Source organism: Neofelis nebulosa, chromosome 9 (genome assembly GCF_028018385.1).
Source record: "Neofelis nebulosa isolate mNeoNeb1 chromosome 9, mNeoNeb1.pri, whole genome shotgun sequence".
In the NCBI taxonomy this organism is placed as follows: domain Eukaryota; kingdom Metazoa; phylum Chordata; class Mammalia; order Carnivora; family Felidae; genus Neofelis; species Neofelis nebulosa.
The window spans coordinates 130,274,790-130,301,721 of record NC_080790.1 but is presented as its reverse complement, the minus strand read 5'-3'; the positions used below and the strand labels follow the sequence as shown (position 1 = coordinate 130,301,721).

The 26,932-nt window shown below is 54.3% G+C and overlaps 3 long non-coding RNA genes across 5 annotated transcripts in view; 2 read left to right on the top strand and 1 right to left on the bottom strand.

Annotated features, from left to right (window-relative positions):
* The window catches only part of LOC131485920 (uncharacterized), a 233,079-nt gene that overhangs the window by 8,036 nt on the left and 198,111 nt on the right, over positions 1–26,932 (bottom strand). For all 3 annotated transcript variants that reach the window (XR_009249077.1, XR_009249075.1, XR_009249076.1), the window contains exons 3-4: positions 5,596–5,828; positions 4,614–4,673 (exon numbers count right to left, since the gene is read on the bottom strand). This is a non-coding gene — a long non-coding RNA (uncharacterized LOC131485920). The remainder of the gene's footprint in view (positions 1–4,613; positions 4,674–5,595; positions 5,829–26,932) is intronic.
* Positions 4,674–5,769, top strand: LOC131485926 (uncharacterized). Its single transcript, XR_009249083.1, has 2 exons — positions 4,674–4,940; positions 5,048–5,769. It is a non-coding gene; the product is annotated as an uncharacterized LOC131485926 (long non-coding RNA).
* LOC131485922 (uncharacterized) lies at positions 20,422–21,875 on the top strand. Its single transcript, XR_009249079.1, has 3 exons — positions 20,422–20,813; positions 21,302–21,393; positions 21,731–21,875. It is a non-coding gene; the product is annotated as an uncharacterized LOC131485922 (long non-coding RNA).

Sequence of the window (26,932 nt, the reverse complement as noted above, 5' to 3'; positions counted from 1 at the left end):
TAGTCATCTATCCATCCATCCAACCATCCATCATCCATCCATCTACGTTCCATCCACCATCCATTATCTACCCATCCATCAAACTATCCAATCATCCATCCATCCATCCATCCATCCATCCATCCGTCCATCCACCCGTCCACCCACACATGCATCCATCCATCCCTCCACACATCCATCCATCCATCCATCATCCATCCATCATCCGCCTATCCATCCATCCAACCATCCATCATCCATCCATCTACGTTCTATCCATCCATCCATCCATCCATCCACCATCCGTTATCTACCCATCCATCAAACTATCTATCCAATCATCCATCCATCCATCCATCCATCCGTCCATCCACCCGTCCACCCACACATGCATCTGTCCATCCCTCCACACATCCATCCATCCATCCATCCATCATCCGCCTATCCATCCATCCAATCATCTATCTTTAGTTACTCAACCATTTATTTAACACAAACTATGTGCCCGACTGGGCCCTGAGGACACGGAAGTGATCAAGAGAAAGGCCTGCCACTCACGGAGTTGACAATTATCAGTGCTGGGAGAATAGACAAGAAAATAAGTGACAATAAGGGAGTGAAGTCATGGAGTATAAACCGTTGGACACATTAGTAGGTAGGACGGTGCCATAGCGGGGGACGATGGGATGACGCTTCTCCTCCAGATGGGGTGAGAGGCAGGTATCTCCCGCCTGCAGTTCCAGACCTCCCTCCACCCTGCTCTGTGTCTCAGAGCAGATCTGGGGGGACAGCGCCCACCTTAGGAGCCCACGCTTCCCCGAGGTAGATGCCAGAAAACTCATTTTCTCAGCTTCTCTTGCTGGATGCAGGCGCGACAGCCAGGAGGCCGGAGAGGTAGGGGTGGGAACTGAGGTTTGGACAGGGCAAGGGGGTCGTGTGAAACCAGGTAGCTGGGCAGCGGGGGAGGCTGGATTTGAACCCAAGTATACTGGACGTCTCAGTCCGATCCCCTCACTGGTTCGTGGCCCTCACTGTGGGCGACTGCACTGAGTTGATGGGAAGAGATGGGAAAGTTGAGAAGTTCAGCCAGCATCACGCACGGAGGCCTGGCTTACTGTTTACCAGTCACCTACTGTAGTCCAGGCCTGACTCATAAGCACGGGCTCACCACAACCCTACAAAGCAGGGTGAGCAAACCGGGATTCAGAAAAGTCAGGTAAATCACCTGAAGTCACACAGCAAAGGAGTCAGTAGACCCCATTTACAACAAGAGGACCCACTGAAGGGTGTATGTCTGACTTGCTGACCACACTGGGAGCAGCCCAGGATCAGAGTCCACATCGGAAACTTCTTTCCACTTCCAGACCAAACCCGGGGGCGCTACCTACGGCAGGCTTTCGAGAAGTAACGGAAACGTGCAAGAAAGCATGGCCAACTTACAGGGATTCGCTTGCACGTTTCAGAGGCTCAGAGGTTCCTTCTTCTCCCGTTTTTCCTCCTCAATACCTTTCACTTGGAAACTCTAGCTGAGTCATTCTTTGGATCCATTTTAGCTCTTCTAAAATGGCGGCTTGGTGCGTGCATGGAGGGGGCAGGGCGTAGAAAGCACCATTTCCCGCACTCTCAACCTGGACACTAGTCTATCCACACATCTTCCATTTCTCCATTTATCTATCTGCCGCCCATCTACCCACCCACACTTCCATGCACCTATCCCATTCATCACCCCGTGCAGCCTTCCATTCTTCCATTGATCAGTAAATCCAATCCCCACCAGCCCATCCCTCCCTCCCTCCATCCATCTACAAACACCCACCGAGCATCTCCCTTGGGCTAAGCCCTAGGCTGGGCTCAGAGGCACTAGAAATCAGATTTGCTCCTTGACCTCATGGCGCTCCCAGTGCAAGAGGCAGCTCTGATGGATGGGAGGAAGGGCTTGTTCATTCATTTGTTCCACACCCGTTCCCTGCTGCCTCTTACGTGTCAAGCGGTGTTAGACCCTGGGGAACAAAGATAAAGGAGACGGGCCTTGGGCTCCCATCCTAGTGAAGAGACAGTAAATATGTGCCTAGACAGGAAGTGCTTATTCAATAACAGTTTTGTTCGTCTGCACACGTTTGCTGATGCCTCCCACAGGGCAGACCTTGGCTTTGGGGATCTCGAGATACAGAAGCTTTATTTCTCTTGTCCACTAGGGGCACGGTCCAGTAGAGAGTTTCCACAGGCTGTGACGTAAGCTGCTTTCAGGGTGTGAGGAGGACCCCAAGAAGCAAGGAGGTGGCCTGGGGAGCTTCCTGGGGGGGAAGTGGGTCCAGGTCTGAGCCTCAAGGATCAGCTGGGGTCTGCCAGTTAGCCCCGCTCCCTGGGATCCCCGCAGGCTTCTTTCTCCCCTTCTGCAGAAGGTGAAGGTCAGACTCAGGGGCCCCCGCAGACCCCCTCCCTCCCACCCGGGCAGCCCCCCCGCCCCCGTTTTTTATTTAAAAATTTTTTTAATGTTTATTTACTTTTTGAGAGAGAGACAGAGAGAGACAGAGTGTGCGTGAGGGAGGGAGGGGCAGAGAGAAAGGGAGACACAGAATCCCAAGCAGGCTCCGGGCTCTGAGCTGTCAGCACCGAGCCCGACGCGGGGCGCGAACCCACAAACTGTGAGATCATGACCTGAGCCGAAGTCGGTCGCTCAACCGACTGAGTCAGCCAGGCGCCCCTCGGGCAGCCCTTCTGAGGCTAGGACTCAGACCCTGTCTCAGGGCAAGGCCCTGGACAGCTAGCCGGACGAACCTTGGAGACTGTCCCGCAGTGACCAAGGTCCACTGGTGACATTGAGGTTGTTTGTACGAATGTGCCCCATTCTCCTAGGGACTCTTGTTTACAGAAAAAACCAACTCTGCTGACATGACTGATGGTGTGGTGTGAAGGGGTGGCTGAGAGTGTCCAGCCGTGCACGGTGCCCTGGGGAACAGAGACACTGGTGCCAGGGGGAGGGGAGGGGCAGAGGTGAGGCTGGACTTGGGAGGCAGGGGCCAGATCACGCGGGACCTCACAGGCCTTAGGAAGGGCTGAGCCGGATTCCAGTGGGTTAAAACATAAGCATCGAAACCTCCAGATTAACTCATTTGCTCATTCATTCACCCAACCGATATCTGAATACCTACTCAGTTCCAAGCACCGTTCCAGGCACTGGGGAATCAAGGGTAAACAGAGCAGCCACAGGCCTTGCCTTCTTGGGACCAGAGGGGACACAGACCCTAAATCAAGTAGCCACACAATGAAGGGCAGACAGTGAGGAGTGCTATCAGGGAAGGCTTCTTCCGGGTGACACACGAGAAGCTGGCTTAATACTTGATTCAGCCAATGTGTCAGGTGCTGTGCTGGGTGAGCAAGGAAGGAGCTGACGTTCCAGTGAGACAGACACACCCATAGACAAACAACAGCAACTGGGGGCCTGCAGAAACAGGGAGGACTTCCTGGAGGAAGGGGGATGAGCAGGAGTTAGTTAGGTGAGGGACTGTGAATGGGGGTGAGGGAAGGGCGGGTAGGTGTCTCTCCAGTGACCTGCTGGCCTCAGGGGGCAGGGGGAGGTGGGAGAAGATGCCACGGCTTTGGGGGGAGGTCGTGACTCAGTGGATCGAGGGCCAAGGCCGGGGACACAGGGAGACGCAGGGTATTCTCTGGGGCAACCTGTCTCTCCATCTCCGTCCCTGTCTCCTCGTTCTGTTTCTCTCATTATCTGTCTGTCTTTCACGGTCAGATACTAACTGGTCTTGGGAATCTCTCAGTGTCTCTTGGCCCCTTTCTCTTTTTTTTCTACGCTCGGGTCATCTTCGTGAGATGTCAGTAAGAGACAAGGATACTGGGAAAAACCCCGAGCGGGTGGGCAGGAAGCGAGGTCGGGGCACAAGGACAGCTGAGCACAGGGACAGGCGGTGACTGAATGTTCTGTTTTGGAAAGACGGCTCTGGTCAGGGGCGAAGGTGGCTGACCACGAAACCCGATAACCTGGCCAAACACTGCTGCAGCCAGCCCTCTGGCCACAAGCCCCGTGACCAGTGGGTGCCGTGCAGAATTTTCCCGGAGGGAGGGGAAGAAGGGGGAAAATGGCCCACGGGCAGCTTGTCCTCGGCAAGTGGGCCCAACACGAAGCGATGGAAATGAGGGAAGAGCGAATTCTCAAGCGAGACCTCAGTGCGGCTTGTCTCCACACGCTCTTCGAAAAGGGTCAACGCATCCCGAGGCCCTTACTGTGTGCCAGGCATTCAGTCCCCGCTCACTGTCTCCAGCAGAGCATTCTGGTTCAAGACCATGGACTCTGGAGCCAGACCACCTGAGGCTGAACGCTGGTTTTGCAAACTCCTAGCCCTGTGACCCTGCGTAAGTTACTGAGCCTCTTTCTTCACGTGTGAACCGGGGAGAAAATAGCACCTGTCTCATACGTTCAAGGTCAAGTTTAATATTAGTTCATACGTGTAACAAAGTAAGTGCTCAACAAAATGCAAGCTGTTAGCATTTCAGCCTTGTGATTGCAGAGCTCATGCTCAGGAGGCAGAGGGAGTCACGTTCAAACCCCTGCTTCACCACTTCTTAGCTCTGTGACCTCGGTTACAGCTCATAACCTCTCTGGCCCTCTCTTTGCTGACCTGTCAAGGGAGGATGATCTTAGTTCGCACCTCAGCAGGTGGTTGAGAGGGTCTGTGTACCTGCAAAATAGACGGGAAGCACTCACTCCACAGGCGAAGGTAAGTCCCAAAGAAGTTCATTCTTTTCCTCCATGTGTCCAGCAGGCTCCAGGGCCCCCGAGCACCTACGATGTGCTGGGTCCTGTGCTCTTTCTGTCCTGGAAGGCAGCAGTGGGCAGCTGGAGAGGGAGTGAGCCCTCCTGGTGCACAACTTTAGACCTAACAACAGCCTTCCGGTGCAGGCAATATCAACCCATTTCACAGAGGTGGAAACTGAGGTCTGGAGGGGTGAGTCAGCTGCCAAGGCCAGAGGTTTGTGAATACCGGCTCCTCGGAGCTGCTTCTGACCCAAGGTCCTGTGACAACCCCACCCACCACGTCCTCTGTCATCACAGGCAACTAGGACCTGAACCTCTCTCACACACTTGGCTGTGTCCCCTGCCTTGGAATCTCCAGCTGGCCCAGAGCTCACCTCAGAAATGTTGGGTGTACCAGACAGAAACTGCAAACCCGAAGGGTTGTGCTGTCCCCAAATTAACCTTCCCCAGCCCTGGCTTCCTTATCCTATGCCAGCCAGCTGGAGGCAATTGATGTGGCCATCAAGTCCCTGAGCACTCCCCTCACCACCAAGGCGAGAGGCAGGTGACAGGTGCAGAAAGGGACAGAAGGGGGTCTCGGGGTCCAGAGCCCCAGGTGCTCATGGCTGGCCGTGTGACTTTGGACATGGCGCTTCCTCTCTCTGAACCTCAGTCTCCTTGTCTACAGAATGGGCACAATCATAGAATCCACCCCTTTGGCTGATATGCAGAACAGAGAGAGCATGGGTACAGCATGAGGCACGGGGCAGGTGCCCAGAAAATGACAACCGTCCTTACTACGTGGAAGGGGTGGCTGAAACTCTTTCCCCCAACCCCAGTCCCTCAAGCCCAGTTTGGCTTCTTACCGTCAGTGGTGAGCTCCTCGTGAGACAGTAGAGTGGTTCAAAGCACGAGCCTTGGACTTGAGCGCCTGGGGTCAAATCCTGCCTTTGCAGCTTCCCTCCTGTGTGATCCCAGGCAAGTGATTTCACCTCGATGGCCCTCAGTTTCCCCATCCATGAATAGAGGTGATAACAGTTCCCATCTTTCTGCGATGTTGTGATGATTGAATGGGTTCGCGGAGGTCAAGGCTGGGACCCTGCCAGGCACACAACGAGAGCCGTGGGAGGGTTTGCTGCTCTTCAGACATTGAAGGGAGAATCGATCTGGTGGGTTCTGCACAATTTACAAAGCACTCGGGGCCAGGGATGGAGTAGGGAGCTGGAGGAGAATCCTGATCCGAACCAGGAGGTTCAGATTTTACGAAGCAAGGCCCATCGTATCAGGGAAGGGCTCTGTGCGGGTCCCTGTGGCCTGGGGAAGGGCTGCCCCACACCCACCCTCCCGTGGGTGCCCGTGTTTGGGCATCTCCGTAAGGCGGAAGGATCACCCTCCCAGTTGCTCGGCCTGGAACCCTAGACTTGTCTCCGATTTCTTCATTTCTGTCACTTCTGCTGGAACAGCATGTCCCGTCAGGGCTACTTTCTGAACAAATCCAGAATCTGAGGCCAGGAACTCCCCCCACGCCCACCCACCTCCACAGCCACACCCTGGGCCAGTTGCTATCTCCTAAAGCCCGGACCATTGCAGCCGCCTCCTTCATGATTGTCCCCCTTCCCTCCTCGTCCCTGACGGTCCATTCTCCACATGAAGCCAGAGGGGTTCTTTTAGAATCTGGAACCTAGATCGTGCCCTCCTCCGTTCAGGACCCTCCGTAGTTCCCACGTACCCCAGAGAAAAGCCCGAGTCCCTCCAATGATATGCAGGGCTCTGCACAACCCGGCCCCTCGTCTCTCTGCCCTCACCGCCTCCCACGCCACCCCAGCCACACTGGCCTTCCCCGCATCCTCGCACATGCCAGGCACGATCCGGCCTCAGGGCCTTTACACCTGCTGTTTCTTCTGCCAGGAACACTCTTCTTACAGATATCCTCCCTGCTTAACCCCGCTTCATTTCAAGTCTATCTTCAAATACCTGCTCAGTGAGGCCTCCCCTGGTCCTGCTCCTGCTTCGGGATCGGTACCCGTCTGAGGCTCTCCACCACCCTGCCCTGCTTTACTTTTTCTCTTTAGCGCATGTCACCACCTGAGACACAATATAGTTAATTTACCCAGTAACGTTTATCCCCTCTCTACCTCCACCTCCAGAATGTGCACTTTGTTCACTGTCGCACCCTGGCACGGACAGGTGATCAATAAACACAAGCGAGCGTGTTACCTTCGCTGCTGCCCGGGGTGGGGGTGGGGAGGGCGCCAGGGGGCAGCCGGGACCGGAGGAGGCTGGTCTGAGAGCCTGGAAGGATGGAGCAGCCACCGAAGTGACATGGGGAACGGGTGGGAGGAGCAGGTTTTGATTCGGGACGTGTCAGACGAGAGCTGCCACTCAGGGTTCACTAAGGCCCGGCCACCGTTTCAGGGCCTCGGGACCCAGCAGAGTGAAACGCTGAGCCCCTGATGGGGCACCTTCTCGTGAATCTGAAGGCTGGAGCTGCCGTGAACTTACCAGGAAGCCCTGAACCAGTGCAAGGCATCACTCCCCGGCCTCGGTTTTCCCATCTGTCAATGGGATGACAGTCCGTCCCTCCCGAGGCTACGGTGAAACTCAGTGATCTAATGCCTCTGAGGCGCCTGGCACCCGGTGGGCACTTGACCAGAGCTCATTTGTCCCCTGTCCAGCCCCCACGCTGGCTGTCCCCCAGGGGACTGTGCCGCGAGCATTATTTTTAACCGTGGCTCCAGCGAGCTGGGCAGTGGCTCTGAAGGCCGCGGGAAGACCACAGGGTGAGCAACATCCCGGCTCCCTCGATGCCAGGAGGTCGTGGCGTGGAAACATCAGGGGAGGCCACGCTGTATCCCTGCCCGGTAACCCTTCTGCGAAATTATGTCACCCGGTGCTGTTTATAAACAGCACTGACCTGTCCCGAGCAGGGTGCCGGGGGAGGGGGCCCCGGCCCAGTCTCCCCGCCCTTCACCTCGATTCTGAGCGGGCGGGGGCCCCTCCCATTAGCCCTCATTCACAGAGCAAAGTCGGGGCAGCTGGCCTCTGGCCAGACATTGCCTGCTTATTTCAACACCTCTGAGCATTTTGCAGCTGACCAGCCCTGGGGTATTTTTAAACGCTGGCCTCGGCCAACCTCTTTGTCACATTCCGGTCGGGGCTTGGATTCAGTGCATGTCCCAGTTAGGGGAGCTGGGGGGGGGGGGGGAGTGGCGGGAGGGATTCGTTGACAAACATTTAATGAAATTCCAGGACCTGCGGTCCTACTGTGCGCTGGGCCCCATAGCGGGAACAGAGGCCCAGGGGACCTAATGTACACAGCTTGTTCTCAGCGTGGCCCTAGTCTGGCGAGGACACTGTGACAGGCCCAGTGGCTTATGTAAATGAGTGAAGGGGCCCAGGGAGAGGTGACAGGAAGGGGTGGGGACTGTGGTGGACCCCTCTTGGGGGGGGGGGGGGCGGCTGTTCCTCAGCTCTGGCCTCTGTCCTCACAAGAGAATCAGGACCAGTGTGCCCAGAGCGTCTGACTTTTCAAAAGAAGCTGCAAATCCAGGTTTATGTGGAATTTCCTGCAAACATTTCTTTTAAATGTTGGCAACAATTTTTTTTTTTTTTTTTAACGTTAAAAACATTCTGAGAGCCAAATGAAACCCGTTTGTGGGCCGGACTCAGCCTACAAGAGTCAAGTCCACGGAGGCAAACAGTTTGTGTTTTCTGATGCAAACAGATGCATTAGAAAATGCTCAACAAACCCAGGCTGAGCACCGGCTAGGAGTTCCTTCTACTATTCTAGGCCCCAGAGAAACAGCAGGGAACAGGATGGAAAACATCCCTGTCCCTCGCAGCTTAGATCTGGAGCCAGCCTGGGCTGGCTTGTGAGTTCTGCAAGCTGGTCGTTAGGCACAGTCATCGCTAACAATTCAGTGATATGCACTTACGGTCAAATAAGTCAGAATCGAAAACGAAGGTAACAACTCCTCAAACTCATCACTCTCCAAGACTATTCACCTCTAATGTATCATGTCACGCTGTACGACATTATGATATTATACGATGGAAAGAGTACATAATACATATGCCCCCACACATCTCTTCTCACCCCCAAGTTCTGTGAATTCCTGTTGAAATTGGTCGCGGTGGGAGTATTTACACCACAAACACTGGCAAGTGTAAAACCAGAGCTCCCCCTTGCCTGTTGCGGTAAACATTTAGCAGCAAACCAGATTAAGACAGATACACTGATAATATATAATGTGTCAGACGATAATACCTACAATGAAGGCAAATGAAGTATACAGAGGGTTAGATGGTGATGGAGGGGAGTATTTTAGACAGAGAGGCCATGAGGAGATGATATTTGAGCAGAGACCTGAATAAAGTAAGAGAATGAGTCAGACAGATATCTGGCAGAAGGAGGTTCAGGCAAAAGGAACAGCAAGTTTCTGCCTGGGGACAGGTACAAGCTTGCTAGTTGAGCACAGGGAGGAGGCAAGTGTGGCAGGACCAGAGGGAGGGAGGGAGGGAGGGAAGGGGGCAGGGAGGGAGGGAGGGAGGGAGGGTCGGAGATGAAGCTGGGGAGGTAGGCAAAGGTCAGATCATACAAGGTCTTAGAGGCCATGGTGAGGAGGGTGATTTTTACTTTAAGGGAGATGGGAGTCCTAGAGGGTCTTGAGCAGGGGAATGACAGGACTTCATTCCCCTTTTAAAAAGTTTCCTCTGACTGTGGTGGGCGGAGTGGGACAAAGCTGGAAGCTGGGAGACAAGGGAGGAGGCCACTGTCACATTCCAGGCAGGTGCGGACGGTGGCTGTAAAGGCAGCAACAAGAATATGGATTCAGGACGTGTTTGGCAGTCGAGTCAACGGGATTTCTGATGAATGGGATGTGTGGGGTGAGGGAACAGGGGATCAAACGTGCTCTGTAGGTTTTGGCCTGAGCACCTGTTTGGGGGAGGCACCATCTCCTGAGACAAGACCAGTGGGCAGGACCAGGGCTTAGGAGGGGCATGGGAGCCTCTGTTGTGCGATGTTTGAGAGGTCTGTGTGACACCCACGTGGAGGTGTCAACTTGCCAGTTGGGCAAGGGACCCCGGAGCAGGAGCACAAGGGGGTTCCGGAAGCAGTGTCTCTCTGTTGCTATGGCAAATCCTTGCTGGGCCGGGGTTGGGGCGGGGGGAGAATGCTGTTGGGGGCTGATGGGGGTTCTGGGAAGGACTTAAGCCTCTGGCAGATGGAGAGTGAAGGAACAGCATCTGGGGGAGGGAACAGCAGGGGCAAAGGCCTGGAGGCAAGGAAACGTCTAGTCTTTTTACGGAATGGTGCGGGAGGGGACCCCCGGGTAGGGGAGGAGGCTAGGAAGCCAGAAGAGCAGATCTTGCGAAGGGCTGCTTCTTTCAGTGAAGGAGGCCGGCAGGTGTCCTCAGGGCACTGGAGTGAATGGTGGGCAGGTGCAGGCCACAGAGGACGCCTTAGGAAGGAAACACGGCATCCATGTCTGGCCTTAGGCAGCATGGGATTGAAGCCCCCGCTCCCAGCATACACGGCACAACCCCTCTCCAAGTCAGCTGGGGCCTTTGCCAACCCAGCCAGTTTCTTGGAGAACTTACGCCATCGAACCAGGAAAACAACACAACCCTGAAGTGAGGGAGGAGGGGTGAAAAAAAAAAATTCTGGAATCTTTAGTTTCTGGATTCCCATCATGTAGAAGGACCAGGAGGTCACTTCCCGGGACTGAGGGATAACGTAGGTGACCATGGCATGGTGGGGAGCTCAGGTGTTTACAGGACCTTTGTAACCATCCTCTGGGAAGAGGCGTGGGGACAACGGGTCTGGCCCTCGGACTTGGGGCTTGCCCTGTCCTCAGTTTGGCTCTGAGTTCAAGGCAGGCTTTTCTGCCACATATCTGCTGTGTGATCTTGGGCAAGTCACTGGTCTTTCTGAGCCTCAGTTTCCTTATCCGTACAAAGGGCTAGTAATGGTCCCTGTAACCGGGACACTCACCTGCCCCCTCAATCACTGGGGATGAAGTGAGATAACACAGAGCACCAAGTTAGCTCAGTGCCTAGTTCATGCCACACTCCCAATATACGTCAGCCGTCAATCATTATTTGCAACATTATTATTAATTATGGAGGGCTTACTTATGTCAGGCTTTGAGCTATGTGCACTATCTCATTTAAGCCTCATTCCCTCTCTGTGAGGATTATTACCAGTTCCATTTTACACACAGGGAAACAGAGCCTCGGAGAGTTGAGCAGGCTGGCCCACGTTAAGATTGCTGTTGGGGCACACAGCTGGGATTTGAACTTACATCTGACCTCAAAACTTGTTCTTATGTTCATTCTGGGTTCTGCCTCCGTGAATCCAATCGGGCTCCAGAATTTCAGGAAATAGCAGTCTGTGTGACCCTTGGCATCCGTCTACATCAGTGGGCACCCCTAGCCTTCCCAGATCCAGCCAGCTCAGTCTACACGTTTGTCCTGGGGTGTAGACAGGACACGAATGATGGCTGCCCCAGGGCAGCGAAGGGCCTGGAGAAGCAGAGTCCTAGGCCAGCCTGAGGCTTTCCTCTTGAAGCAGGAGTCCAGCCGGGCACCCGTGTCCCATCAATAAACGTGCCCAAAAATAGCTTGCTGGGCCCGGCCAGGACAAGAGGACCAGGACGTCCTGTTCCCACTGGCTCTGGCCAGAGAGTGACCGTGTACTTGGCCTTCCCCATTGGAGGCTGCTGGAAGGGAGGGCAGAGCTCATCCTGTCTGAGGACTCTTGGGAATAATCTGGGCACCAGCACCCCCGACCTCGACCCTGCAGGGCTTCCCGAATGCACTCACTGCTGGTCAGGGAGATGGCCGTGGGCGGAAGCGGGCAGCTTCCCCGGGGCGTTGATGGCTTGGACGCTGGGGGGACGCTTGTATGGGTGTCCAGCATTGGGAGCTTCCAGCGTCGACTTAGCCCCCACAAACGCCCCCAGGAGGGGCTCCCTTGTTACCCCTTCAGATGGGGACGCTGTGGCTCACCTGCCCAAGGGCACAGTTAGTGGCCAAGCCGGGATTCAAAGCAGTTATATGTCCCCTTGCAACTACAACGATTTATGTCAAACTCAGTGGCTTAAAACAACACAAACTTATCCTCTTACAGTTCCGGAGGTCGGAAGTCAAAAACGGGCGTCACGTGGCTAAAACCCAAGTGTCAGCAGGGCCGCGTTCTGTCTGGAGCCTGTTCCTTGCCTTCTCCAGCCTCCAGATGCCACCCACGTTCCTCGGTTCTGACCCTCGTCACATCTCCTTCTCTGACTCGGACCCTCCTGCTTCTCTCTTATAAGGACCCTGTGGTGACACTGACCCTACGGGATAACCCGGGCTAATCGCCCCGTCCTAAGACCCTTAACTTTATCCCGTCCGCCAAGTCCCTTTTGCCACGTACGGTCGCGTGTTCGCGGGTTCTAGGGGTTGGAACGTGGACATGTTTGGGGACCGTCATTCCATCTACCACGAACCCAGAACCCAGCTCCCACCTAGTCGTTCTGGCTTTGCCTGAGGGCACCGCGAGCAGCAGGACCAGGAATGGGCAGAGGAGATCTAGCGAGGTGGTGGGAGAGGGGCAGCCTGGGTCTCTCCGAGGTCAGCCTGGGGCCTTCGTGTGAGAAGGTCCCCAGGGATGAATGAGGCGGGCCAGGAGGGGACAAGGGGGTGCAGAACACTACTCCAGCTGAGCGGGGCCAGAGGAGAAGTAGGCCCAGGCGGCCAGAGCTGCTGACTTCCCAAAAGAAACTGGAAATCCCGGTTTTTATGTGACATCTCCAATTTTGAAGTGTTGGCAAATGCAAAAAAATTATGAGGGAACCACCCCCGCCGACACATGCCTATACACACACTGCGTGGGTCACACGGAACACGTCTGGGGCCAGGTGAGGCCCAGAGGCTGTGAACTCCTGGGCACAGGCCCACCGGGGAGGGAGGGGGAGGGCACGTCCTCGCTGAGGGCAGTAGGTGCCGGAACATCCGTGGAGCAGCCTGAAGGCGTTCCCTGGCCAGCTCTGTCCCCAGCGGGGGACGTCTGGACACAGGGTACTCGGGACAGGGGCGGCGGACTTCAGCAACGTCCGGGGGTGGGGGGGGCAGGGCCAGACTGACGCCGGGTCAGTTGAACTCCACTTCCGGCTGTGACTCCATGCGGTCAGGCGGGCCGTGTGGCCTTGGACCGGCTACCCGGCCTGTCGGGTGCTCCACGGGGTGTCCAGAGTCACCCGTCCCGGCATATGTGCTGCTGCTTTTCTGGCCCTGGGGACTCAGAGCCACACAAAACAGAGCGGGCGCCTGCCTCCAGTGACCACGGATGGGCCACTGATACGGAATTGGACTTGGGGCTTACTGAGTAGGAACTCCGAAGTGCTCAGCTTCTCCTCCACGGACCCGCTTTTCCTGCCTCATCCTTAATAAAAGGATAATGAGGGGCGCCTGGGTGGCGCAGTCGGTTAAGCGTCCGACTTCAGCCAGGTCACGATCTCGCGGTCCGTGAGTTCGAGCCCCGCGTCGGGCTCTGGGCCGATGGCTCGGAGCCTGGAGCCTGTTTCCGATTCTGTGTCTCCCTCTCTCTCTGCCCCTTCCCCGTTCATGCTCTGTCTCTCTCTGTCCCAAAAAAAATAAATAAAAAACGTTGAAAAAAAAAAAAAAAAAAAAAAAAAAAAGGATAATGAACGAATGACTTCCGCTCACTATCACTGAGCGTCAGCTGAAGGTCACACACCCTATCCTCCGAACCTATGAGGCTGGTGTTACTATGGCCCCATTTTACAGGTGGAGAAACTGTGGCCAGGACACCCAGGTCCCATGAGGACCTCCTTGGGAAGGAGCCGCTGCCCCCGAAACCGTTCCCTCGGCCCCTCTGCCTTAGTTCTCAGCTACTCATCAGCCAGGGAAGCTCTTAGGGTCACTGGTCGGGACAACCTTGGGAGTAACGTGGAGGGCGCCCTCTGTCCACTTGTTCTGAATTTGCCTCTTCCCAACTTCAAACAGGCGCCAGTTCTCCACCTTGCGGACCGAAGGCCCTTGGTGCCTTTAGAGATTTCAAACAACTGATCCCTTCTCAGGCTTCTGGACTTGAGGCCTGGGTACTTTTCAGCCTCTCTGCCCCAGGCTGTGCTGGGACTCCCTAAGCCATTTTACTTTTTATTAAAAACATTTTTATTTAATGTTTATTTACTTTTGAGAGAGACAGAGAGAGCAGGGGAGGGGCAGAGAGAGCGGGAGACACAGAATCCCAAGCGGGCTGTAAGCTCTGAGCTGTCAGCACAGAGCCCAACACGGGGCTCGAACCCACGAATGTGAGATCGTGACCTGAGCCGAAGTTGGGTGTTTAACCGACTAAGCCCCCAGGTGTCCCCTCCCTAAGCCATTTTAAAATAATGGTGCCGGGGTGCCTGTGTGGCTCAGTCAGTTAAGTGTCTGACTTCGGCTCAGGTCATTATCTTGAAGTTCGTGGGTTCGAGCCCCGCATCAGGCTCTGTGCTTACACCTCGGAGCCTGGAGCCTGCTTCGCATTCTGTGTCTCCCTCTCTCTCTCCCCCTCCCCCACTCATGCTCCATCTCTCTCTCTCTCTCTCTCTCTCTCAAAAATAAATAAACATTAAAAAAACCACCATTATTTTTAAATAAATAAAATAATAGTGCCCAACTCCTGGACCCACTATGTGCCAGGCACTTGATAGACACGGGTGAATTTAACCCTTAACAATTCTGTGAGGTGGGGGCTAGGACAGATGAGGAAACTGAGGCTGGCTGGGGCGAAGTCACCTACCCAAAGTCACGCATGCATAAACAGGACAGGTTCAAAGCCACACTGGGAAGCCCTGTGCCATGTGGCTCCTCTCCGCCGGCCGCTGGGTGGGGAGAGGCTTCTGCTCTCCTCCTAGAGCTTTTCCCTCCTGCGGCCCACTTCCCTCCCAGGGCAAATGCCCGACGGTAGTCCCCAGTTTGAGGGCTCCTTCCTGGGACTGCGGGGCTGGGTGCTAACACGTGCAGGGGCTCCCTTTCCAAGCTCCTTCTCTCGTCTCCTAAGTGGGGTTCCGTGGTGGGGAAACCTTGTCCGTTTCCTCCCCTGTGGAGTCTCCCTTGTTGGAGAAGGCGAGAAGGGAACTAATGGGGACACCGCAGGTGTGGGGCAGGGGCAGGCTTTGGGGTCCCAGATTCCAAATGTCCAGGGAAAGGCTGGCAGGAGGGTGGGTGGAGTTGCCCAATTCAAAGTTGGCTGGTTCTTATCAGCTCCAGAGTTCTCTTAGCAGACGGTGGAATCAAAGCAGGCCAGGGCTGTTTGCTTACTTTTTGCCTTTTTGGCACAAGGAGATCAAAGTGAATCCTCTGCTCTGCCCACTTCCTCCCTCCTCTTCTTCCACGTTTCCTTCTCTCCCTTACAAGGCTGAGAACTAAGAGCCCTAAAGTTGAGAAGGTCTCCCTGGCACGGATCTGCACTGAGCCCTGGGCCGAGGATTTCACGGGGACGATGGCACAGACCATCCAAATGACGAGGAACAGCTCTGACTTTCCCCGTTGGCAGAGGGGGAAACTGAGGCACTGAGAACAAAGCCACTCTTCAGAGGTCGCTCAGGCCTTTCTGACTCCCCAGTCCATGCCTTTTTTTTTTTTAAGTTTATTTATTTAGTTTCAGAGAGAGAGAGAGAGAGAGAGAGAGAGAGAGCGAGCTGGGGAGAGGCAGAGAAAGAATGAGAGAGCGAGACAGAGAGAATCCCAAGCAGGCTCCATACCACCAGCGCGGACCCTGACAGGGGGCTCGAACTCACGAACCCAGAGATCATGACCAGACCCGACATCCAGAGTCCTACGCTTAACTGGGTCACCCAGGCACACACACCCTCACCCCAGTTCCACACTCCTAACTGCTCCTCGGGCAACATTTCTTCCTCCACGCTGGCATTTCTGCTCAGAAAAGTGACACAGGTACAAAGTGCCCTGGCCGGGAGCTCAGGGCCTGAGAATTCCAATGACCTCAGTGCCCAGGCAGGACGCACAGGGGGGTGGAAGGCAGCCAGGAGGGACACAGGAAGGAGGGGTGGGGACTCTGGTGACTCGGAACCCTCCCTGGAGTTTTGACTCAGCATCAGCCCAGGGCTGTCTGAGAAAATGAGGGCCCATTGTTATCAGGGTTTTCAGGCAAATCGGAACTCCAGACCTTTCAGGTGAAACCTCTGTGGGTTTGTTTGTTTTTTAAATATGGTGCAAGATAGGGTTCTATTTTATTTTAGTAATAAATCGATACTGTGCTATGCTGGGCCCCTGCAGGAAATATTCCATCACCCTAGTCCTCCCCCCGCCCCCATTCTTCTGTTTCATATTTTCATTTGTAAGCCCCGACATTATTTTATCCAACAGAAAAAAACAAAACGAAACAAAACACAACACAAAAAACCCTGTCGGCCACTACTTGAAGTTGCGTTCAGTTTACATATGTTGGCAGATTCGTCATTTTAAGGATGTAGGCGCTTCCCGTCTTACTTACTCTCATCTTATTTCGTGGCCCTTGGGAAGATACTTTAGTTTTCTTCCAAAGTTGATTTTCAAATGATGGCAAAATTCCAAGCTGTTGGAACTGCACGGGCCAAGTAACGCCTCCCGTGGGCTGCGTTTGGCCCGGGGGGGCGGGGGGGGGGGCTCCCTGTTGCCCCCTGAGATGGAGGGCAGCCTGACTCAATGCGGGAGACTCAGCACGCCATCATTCAAAGATAACCCTGTCCCAGGCGGAGAGATCTCCAGGGCCAGGCAAGCTGAGAAAGTCTGGGATGTTTGCTGCCTGACCCTCTCTGTGGAAAGGCAGGGCGCCCACTTCCTTTATTTAAGGCTAGAAAAGCCCATGGCGGCCCCAGCCAGCTCATTTAAAACAAAATTTCTTTTTAAATTCTTATTTCTTTTTGAGAGAGGGTGAAAGAGAGACAGAGCTCAAGTGGCGGGGAGGGGCAGAGAGAGAGGGAGGCACAGAATCTGAAGCAGGCTCCAGGCTCCGAGCTGTCAGCACAGAGCCCGACGCGGGGCTCGAACTCACGGACCGCGAGATCGTGACCTGAGCCGAAGTCGGACGCTCAACGGAATGAGCCACGCAGGCGCCCCAGCAGCCAGCTCATTTTTGACCAACACTTCAAATAATAAATTGAAATTAACCCATATGGTTTGCTGTTTAAAAAGCAAATTTAAAAAAATTAGAAAACACAGCCAAGTGATCAAAGAATATCTGTCGAGACCAGGTGGGGGTGGGCACTGCCCAAGGGGCTGGGGATGCCGCACGTGGGGCCGGCTCCTGCTTCGCGGGTCTTCTGGTCTAGCGGGAAGTACAGGTGGGAAACCCAGAGACATGAAAAGCCAAAAGGCACATTGCAGTGATGACTGAGGCACGAAGAGACAAAGTGAGGTCATGGGAGAAAGAGAGGCCAGACGACCCCTGTAGACAGGGGCTTGGAGACGCCTCTCAGTGGAGGTGACATTTTGCTAAGACCGGAATGATGGAGAACAGGCAGCTGTGGAGAGCTGCTTCCGGGGCAGCTGTGACCCCCAGCAAAACCACTGTGACATTTGGGTGGATATCCTGCCAAGGTTTTCACCTAACTGTATTTTTCACATCAATGAGATTTTTCTAAAAATGTGCTTAATTTCTATCGTACGCGTTTGCCTTTTCTAGAAAAACAAAAGTGGCCGCATAGTGTTCTGGAACCACCCTGTTTTCCCACTTGGAGCCTCAGTTGCCCTGTCTGTTAGCCAGAGATGGTCTTCATAACTACCCCATGTGGGAGTAAAGATTACCCCAAGAAAATGGCCTATAACACATGTGACTGGTACAAAGATTAGCCATATTGGTATTTTTTTTAACAGTTCTTTTCTTTTTTTAATGTTTTATTTATTTTTGAGAGACAGAGAGAGAGCAAGTGGGGAAGGGGCAGAGAGAGAGGGAGACACAGAATCCGAAGCAGGCTCCAGGCTCCGAAGGGCCAGCACAGAGCCCAATGCGGGGCTCGAACTCACAAACTGAAATCGTGACCTGAGCCAAAGTCGGACACTTACCGGACTGAGCCACCCAGATGCCCCTTATTATTGGTAGTTTTAAAAATCACTTTTCGAGGGGCGCCTGGGTGGCTCAGTCGGTTGAGCGACTGACTTCGGCTCAGGTCATGATTTCACAGTTTGTAAGTTCGAGCCCCACGTCAGGCTCTGGGCTGACGGCTCAGAGCCTGGAGCTTGCTTCCGACTCTGTGTCTCCCTCTCTCTCTGCCCCTCCCCCACTCATGCTTTGTCTCTGTTTCAGAAATAAACATTAAAAAAATAAATAAAAAAAATAAAAATCACTTTTCGGGACATCTGGGTGGCTCAGTTGGTGAAGCGTCCGACTTCAGCTCAGGTCATGATCTCGTGGTCCGTGAGTTCGAGCCCTGCGTCGGGCTCTGTGCTGACAGCTCAGAGCCTGGAGTCTGCTTCCGATTCTGTGTCTTCCCCTCTCTCTCCCCCTCCCCTGCTCATACTCTGTCTCCCTCTCAAAAATAAATAAACATTAAAAAAAAGATTTTTTTAAAATCACTTTTCAGTGGCAGCCCGGAGAGGTGGGGATTATCGAGTCCCTCTTGCAGGGGACAGTTTAAGGCTCACAGGCCCCAACAGGGCAGGCTCAGGAGAGGCACGCCATTCCCTGGCCCCCAGCCTCGGGGCCAAACCTCAACCAGACTGCTCCTTCCTCCCCAGAAAGGAAGTCGAGACTGAAACCAGGGGCTTCTTTTTGGTTGTTTTTTTTCTCTTTTGTTTTTTTTTTCCTCTCTGTGATGTCGTTCATTTTTGTGAACATCGCACTTATCTGATGTCACAGGTTTTGGGAACCCAAACCGCAGACACAAATACGCCGTGTTATTCTTTGAAGGGTTGTGCAGTGAGATAAGGGAGCTGGGTGCTAGGGGATACGACGCAGGGCTTGTATCTGCAGAATTAGGAGGTCAGGGTTTGTTCTCGGGTTCAACGTCGTCAGCCTCTTTGGGGGGGCCCTCAGTCACCGGTTGCCCAGGCCACACGGTATGTGCTGAGTGCATGCACCTCGCCCACTGCTGTCCAGGACAGCCAGGCGGTGGGCACAGGGGGAACCCAGTGGCCACACGAGTACCACAGCGTCAGTCTCTCCTGAGGATGCTGCAGAAAAGGCAGGTGGCCCCAGGCGCCTGGGGCTCAGGCGTGCTGGTAATGTCCACCTTCTGGTGGATTCTGAGTTAACCCGAAAATCCCGTTTGGTTTTCCTGTGCTTTTTTGAGTGTCACTCAAACACTTGAATCCCCTCTCTGACCTAAGTGTCATGAGGCCTGCAAAACCCTGCTTCCTGCTTCCGCCCCGGCCCCCATGCAGACTGTTATCCACACGCAGCCAGGGGGATCCTGTGAAAACCTAAGTCAGATCACGTCCCTCCTCTGCTCAAAACCCTCCTGTGACTCTCTCTTCACTCGGGGTCAACTCCAAGTCCTTCCTGTGGTCTACCAGGCCTCTGTCTGCCCGTCTTTCCCTCCCCTTCTGTACCCTCTCCTCCATCTCTCCCACACGTTGCGCTGGCTCAGGGCCTTTGCACCTGCTGCCTTCTTACTTCCTTCACTGTAATACCTCTTATCAGAGAGGCTGTTCCTACTCCCTACCACAAGTGTCTTTCTGAAAATAACTGTTTTCTTATCTCGCCTAATTTTTCTTCATAGCTCTTTGTCACCACCCGACATGTTAGCTATTTATTCTTTTGTTTATTATCAGTGCACCTAAGTTCCCAAGACCCTGTGTGTGTGTGTGTGTGTGTGTGTGTGTGCGCGCGCGCGTGTCTCTGGTGCCTGGAAATTGCCTGGCACATTGAATAAGCTCCATAATTTCTTTTTTTGTGTGAAGAAATGCAAAGATCTTGGAGCTGTTTCACACCAAAGGGTTCAGATCACCCGGAACAATGCGAATCGTAAGGGACTTTAAAACTGGGGACTTACATGATCGCTCGTGCAGGAATGATCACTGCAGCTTCTGGGGAAGGGCTTGCACCCTGAGTGTGAGGAGTGCACTGTGGGTGGGCCACCAGACACGTTGTGTGGAATACAGACAACTTAATGTCAGTGCCTCCCTGGAAGGGATGTCCCTGGGATTACACCAGATGCTTTGTGTGTGGTGCTTAGCCCCCCGCTTGGCATGGCATGTGCTAAGTGTGCTAGACCTTGCAACCGGCAGGATGGAACCCATGAGGTTGGAAACAAAGGAAGAGGAAGTCTGGGGGTGTGCGTGAGGTCACGGGTACCAGGGTCAGAGCAGGGGGAAGGGTGGGGGTTCTGTGAGGTGTCTAAGGGAATGCGTCCGGATGGCAGGGGGACTCCACTGAGAAGCCCAGTGTGGAGGGACAGATTTGGAGATTCTTGGGGCAAAGGCGGTGACTGAAGACCCAAGAATGGCCCTAAGTCAGAGACTGTGTGCAGAGAAGGAGCAGAGGTGCGGGTGGAGCCCCGAGGGGCTCCCAACGTCCCACCTCTGCTTGGGCTTCTAGCCTGAGACCTGACTGATCTCCTCGGGCTGGGGAGGGAGCCCCCTCCTTGGGCACATGGGCTGATGCCCCCTCAAATAAAAGCGGGTTCTCTCAGCTGCGGAGAAGAGCTGACTACAGCAGGGGTCAAGGTCTCAGCAACACCTGTCACACCCGTGCTACAACCAGAACCCTTCCGTCCTGTCCTCTTCTCTCCTCAGCTCCCCGTGACCTCATTTCCGGTCTCACTACACGTATCCGCGGCTACAACAATGCTATGTAACTGACCACCCCGGCCGCTCGCTCTCCTGAATATGGAATGGTTGCAGGTCAGCTGACCCGCTGTGGGCGTGGTCAGGCGGCTCTGCTGGTCTCGGCTGGGCCCATTCACACGTCTGCTCTTCGGCTAGAGGTCAGCAGACCTGGGCTGGCCCGTGGGACTCTGTCCCACCTCACACGTCCCTCCTCTTCTTCTGGGACCCGTGGGCCATCCCCGGTGTCTCTGGTGACGGTGGTGGCACGAGGCAGAAGCACGGGAGCCAGGTGGGAACGTGCGAGTTACCACTCACATCTCGTTCGGTTGGTGAAAGCAAGTCACGGGGCTGAGCTCGAGTCAAGGGGGAGGAAATACGCTCCGCCCCTCTGTGGGAGGGACCACGAGGTCTCACGTCCCTAGGTGTGGATTCAATGAAGGTCAAAGAGTCCTTTGGCCTCGTGTCACCCCCATTCACTGGGGATCCTGCCTTCTTGACATCTCCTTTTCAGTCTCACTCATGGGTTTCCCTTTTCTCTCCCTTTTCTCCCTCCATACTCAAGAAAGTGAAAGCGGAGGGGCCGGTTTGTTACGCAGCATTGCTATAGCCGTAGGTGACCGATACATGACCGATACATGTGAGCATCCGGACAGAAGCTCACGCTGCTGACAGTAGTGTAGAAAAGGAGAAAAAAAAAATACGTGTCCCTGATAATATCTTTGAGTCTTTGTGCTAACAAGCCTTGCAATCCTTGTGGCAGACACTGCTCGGTGCCTGTTCAATACTCACGCTCCCTTTTGTCCTTGTTTACAGAACCCTGCTTGTATTTGGGGCACCAGTGGTCAGCAGAAAGCAGCTACTCTCTCCTAGACTGCCTCGCAGTGAGGAGTGGCCCTGTGATCCAGGTGTGACTGATGCAAATTAAGAGGGGTTCCTGGGAAAGCTTTCAAAAGACAGACAAGGTGGTGGGCACACCGCTCCCCCCCTCACCCCTTCCTCCCGCCTGTAATGCGGGGTATCGGCTGGGAGGGGAGCGGGCATCTTGCAACCATGACCAACTGTGAGGACAAAGGCCACATGTGCAGGATGGGCGGGTGGAAAGTGGGAAAGCACCTGTGCCCCCACCCGGTCACCGAGTGGCCTCACGCAGTCATCCTATCAGCCCTGGCTGCCCACCCCTGGTGTTCTCGTAGCAGGAGACGATAGGAACCTGCTAACGGCCAGGTTTTGTGTTACTTGAAGCTGAATGCATGCCTGATGGGTCCACCAAACCTTCTCTGGGCTCCTGACAGGATGAGAAGATGCATTTTCCTGATGTTTAAGCCAGTTTGCATTGGGTTTTCCTGTCCTCGCCTTTGAATGCATCTTAATGAATACCTGAGCTTTGCAGTGAGTTGACTTTTGAGAAACTGAGATATGCCTGATCTTGGACTTGGGTGAAATGGGGGGTAGGGCAGAGGGTCACTCTTGTTCTCCCTGGAAAATCAGATGGCGAGGGAGGCAGTATGATTTCCCGGGATCTTTCTGCCAGGACCAACAGGGCTCAGGGCCTACCTCCACTTCAGATATCCATGAAGAGCCCTGACTAAGGAAGGTGGTTATTCTTTTGTTTTTGAAGAGGGAGGCTAAGGTTCAAGGAGGCAGATTTACAGCTGAGGCTCTCAGCCAGAGCTGGGTCTGCCTGACTGTGGGACCATCTTCTTCTCCTTTCCAGGCTCCTGGTTTCTCATCAGTAGAATGGGATTACTCAAGATCAAAGCTTTGCAAATATTTCATTTCAAAGTAGGTAAAACCCTTTTATAGCCGAAACTTTACTTATTGTCCAACCCATAAAACAGATAAAAGAGAAACTGCTCAGGGGGAGGGGGGGGTCAGGAGGCCTGCAACCTCCTCCTGGGGCACCAGGGCCCCCAGGCACCTCACTGCAACCCTGGGCTCCCCGGGAGGCTTTTAGGAAACACCAGTCTAGATTATTCCAACGCCTTTGGGAAAATCTGAATCTGAGAGAGGAGTTTCGGGGTACCTGGGTGGCTCAGTCAGTTAAGCGTCCGACTTCGGCTCAGGTCATGATCTCACAGTTCATGGGTTCGAGCCCCACGTCGGGCTCTGGGCTGACAGCTCGGAGCCTGGAGCCGGCTTCGGATTCTGTGTCTCCCTCTCTCGCTCTCTGCCCCTCCCCCACTCATGCTCGGACTCTCTCAAAAATAAAATAAACGTTACAAAAAAAACAAGAGGGGAGACTCTGATCTTGCAAACATCACTAAAATGTTTTGCAGAAGACAGGCACACACACAGCAAAACAAAACCAAAGGCTTTCCAGTGGTGCAAAAGGACAAGGGACAGAAAGTCACTTCCCTTCCATCTCTGACTCACCAGTCCTGCCTGTGCAGCCACTGCTCCCGGGGACTCGTGCCTCTCCCAGAGACGGTCTGTGGTCTCACAGCAAATATGTAGTGTATTGTCCCCTCTTTCTGTAACACACACACACACACACACACACACGCACTGGACTATTCTATAATCACTGTGCGAATCTTATATCTTGTTTTTCTCGGTTAACATTACACCTCGGTGGTTTTTCCAAATCAGCACTCAGAGGTCTGCTTCATTCATGTCAATGATTGCATGATATTGGAAAACTGGTTCATTTATTTGGCTGAAAGGCCCCTATTCCTGGGCACTAGGGTTGTTCCCAGTCTTCCACCAGGTCAAAGAAGCCCACCATGAAGGTCCTTAGGTCCTTACACATGCATCTCGGTGCACATGTGTTATTTTAGATGCTTGGTTTTTCTCTCTCTCTGCTTTGTGCCTTTTTTTTTTTTTTTTTTTTGCTTATTAGCATTTTCAAATTTTTATTCCATGAACATGTCCCATTTGTATAATAATTAAAAAGATATGTTTATAGGCCCAGGCCTCACACTTCAGCCAAGTTAGATAAACAGCTCCACGCAGAAGCACAATTCAGAAAGAACGAAAATGGGCCTCTGCCACTGAGGACTGTTTGGCCGGGACGTTGCCTTTCTAGACAGTCGTGTGCCAAGGCCCGGCCCTGCCTCTGCTGCAGCACACCCTGCTATGCAGGGTCTGGGTTCTAGCTCGGGCTGTGCCATTAACTTGCCAGGTGATTCCAGGCAAATCGCTGAGCCTGGCTAGGCTGTCAGAAGGGCGTTGACCGCGTGCCAGGCTCTGAGCTAGGGATGATACGGTGTCTGGTGTCTGACAACATGGGTGTTATTATCCCCACTTCCCAGATGAAGAAAAAAAGACTCAGAGGAAGAAGCACTTGCCAGTCTCCCCCCAGGTCAGTCAGGGGATCGCCATCCATCTAACGCATCCAACCTCCCCGGAAGGTATCAGTCCACCCTCAAGTGCCAGCGGCTCTATACTCAAAATATAGCCCAGTCTCTCGCCCAATCCTCACCACGGCCTTCCAGGCCCTCCGTGATCCGCCCCCACCAGCTTTACAACACCATTCTTGTCCCCGACGCTTCCCCTGGCTCTCTCTGCCCCATCACCCCAGCCTCATTCCCAACCACAGGGCCTTTGCGCTTGCTGTGTTCCCCGCCTTGGATTCTTTTCCTTACTGGCAGGTCCAGTCCCAGGCTGAGACACGTGAGATGCCCAGGGTGAAAACTTTAAGGAGGCACTCGCTCTCAAGTGCCAACCTGCCCTCGAATAAGACTGAGAGCAAGCGTCCCCTCTCATTCTGCAGACTGGGTCGCGCCCTGGTCTCCCCCTCATCTAGCACTGCTTCCCAGACGTCATCCTTGGAGCCTTGCCTTAAGTGACCTCCCCTCCTCAGAGAGCCCTCCCTGACCATCTTAGTTAATGCTGTCCCTGTCACCATCCAGCCCGCCACATTGTCTTGTTTCCTTTGTTGCTCTTATTACAAAAGTAATTGTTTCACACCCACATCTCTGTCCACGGGGTTGTAAGTCTATGATGGCAGGGACTGTGTCTTCTGAGGTATTTCCCCAGTGCCCAGCTCAGTGCCAGCATTATGGAAATACTCCATAAACATGTGTGGGATGAATGAATGAATGAATGAGCCGGTCAACAACGGAACCAGGATTTGAACCCAGGTTGGCCTGACTCCAAAGTCAGTCCTCCTGTCCACGACTGAGAAACAAGGAGTTTAGAGCCAATCGGCCTGTGTCACAGCCTGTCCCGTGTGTCCAAGGACAGACTGCCCGAGGAAACTTCTGGCAGGGAGGAGCCTGGCCACAATCGCGGGGGCTGCTCTCAGCCTCAGGCCTTCATGAGGCCAGCTGTGCCCCCCCACCCCCAGCCCTGCCCCGTTCTAGTTTTTATTTTTAGCGGCGAGTTTTTGGGCCCAGCGAACTCTCCTTAGGAAAAGTCCAACAAGAGGATGAGGGAGGCGGTGAAAGTAGGTCAGGCCGGGTGGCTGGCCGGGGTCCAGACGATAAGGCCTCGGTGGAAGTTTAATAACGTGAGCGGCCGTATCCATGACATAATTCATAACTGAGAGGAAATGGCAATTAAGGGGCGATTGTGCAATGCGGGACAAGCCTCCTTCGCAGCTCATAAAAGCAGGAGGATGCTGTCACTCTGGGGCCACTGGGGGCTGGGCTGGCGGCCCACAGGGACCAGGGGCTCAGTTTCCGTATGTGGGGGTTTGCGCCCATCTACCCTCTCTCCTTCAGGCCTCGGGGAATGGGGGGGGGCATGTAAAGCAGAGACGCCCTTGAGCTAGCACCTACTATGTGCACAGATGGGCTCAGGGCTGGGGTGAGAGCCACAGAAATGGAAATTTGCTGTGGACAGGAGATCTGCACGCAGCTGGGCCATTTTGATGCCTGCCTTGTCGAAATGGAAAATGGCTTTGATTATCGAATAAACTGTACAACAGATACCTCTGATCCTTATTCCATCTCTCCTCTCCCCATACCAGTTCCTATGGATTTTCAATTTCTCCTTTATACGTTCTCTATTTTTTTTATCTTTCCGTGAGCACTCTGTGCTTTTATAACCAGTTACACACACACACTGAATCCACCCTGGCACCTTCTTTCCTCCTTGAACAAGTCAGGTATGTGCCCACCCCAGGACCTTTGCACTTGCTATGCCCCCTGCCTGCGATGCTCTTCCCCTAGACATCCACATGGCTCACCTCTCAACTCCTTCAGGTGTTTGCTCAAATGTCATCTTCCCATTGAAGACTTAGCTGACCAACCTTTTAAAAACAAAGAGATTTTGGGGCGCCTGGGTGGCTCAGTCGGTTAAGCGTCCGACTTCAGCTCAGGTCACGATCTCACGGTCCGTGAGTTCGAGCCCCACGTCGGGCTCTGGGCTGATGATGGCCCAGAGCCTGGAGCCTGCTTCCGATTCTGTGTCTCCCTCTCTCTCTGACCCTCCCCCGTTCATGCTCTGCCTCTCTCTGTCTCAAAAATAAATAAATGTTAAAAAAATATATATAAAAAAAAAAACAAAGAGATTTTTGCCCCTCTTGTTCGTAGCTGCACCCCCAGGGTCAGGAACTGCGCCTGGAATACTGTAGGTGCTCAGGAAATACTGGTGAATAGAGTGAATGAATGAATGAACAAATGTTTGCTACGATTACTGACTGATAAAAAGGCTGGCCCAGGTGTCTGCAGCCGGCATTTGTTCTGAGCGGTCAGAGCTCAGACAGGAGGCGGTCAGGTCAGGAGGTGGACCTCCTCCCACCCCCCCCTGCCCCCCCCCCCAGCCCCGCTCCGCCCCGGGAGCTTCAGATAAGAGGCTCAATGCATAGACCGCTGACTCCGCCCATCTACCAACACTCTCATGCAAAGGAGCAAAGCCCTGTATGCAGAAGGGGTTCCTCGCAGAGCTTGTCACGACTGTGCACACGCACACGCACACACACTCACTCAGTGCCCTCACGCACACTCAGATACACTCGACCTGGAGGTCCAGACCCTGGGACACACGCACACACACACACGCCAGCCCTTCTGGAAGGTGGAGGCCCTGGGTAGACAATCCTCAGCGGTATTTTGAGAAGCGGGGTCAGACCGCGTGCCCTGACCCCCGGCCACCCTGGATCTCTCCACCCTGACCCCAGACAGCCAGGAAGCCGCCCAGTGTGGGCAAATCGGGTTGGGGCCAGTTCTGTAAGCAGTGGGTGTGTAATGCCCACATCAGCCCTGACTGTGCCGCCTCGGGGCACGTCTGCCCGGCTCATCTGTGCCCAGGGCACCCGCCCACTTCCTCCGCATCAGAGGGCGGGCTGGCCCTGCTGACATCAGGCGGTTTCTGGGCCTGCCTGGCACGCAGCACAGAGGAAGGAAGCAATCTTTCCCAGCCACGGGGGCCCACTCGAGGAGTCCCGGGCGAGCATGGCACTCCGTGACCCGGGTCCACTGCGCCGGGCTGCCAGCCCCTTCGCCGGCAGGGGCACCGTGGCCCACAGTAGGGCCACGGTTCGGAGGACTGGGCTCTTTG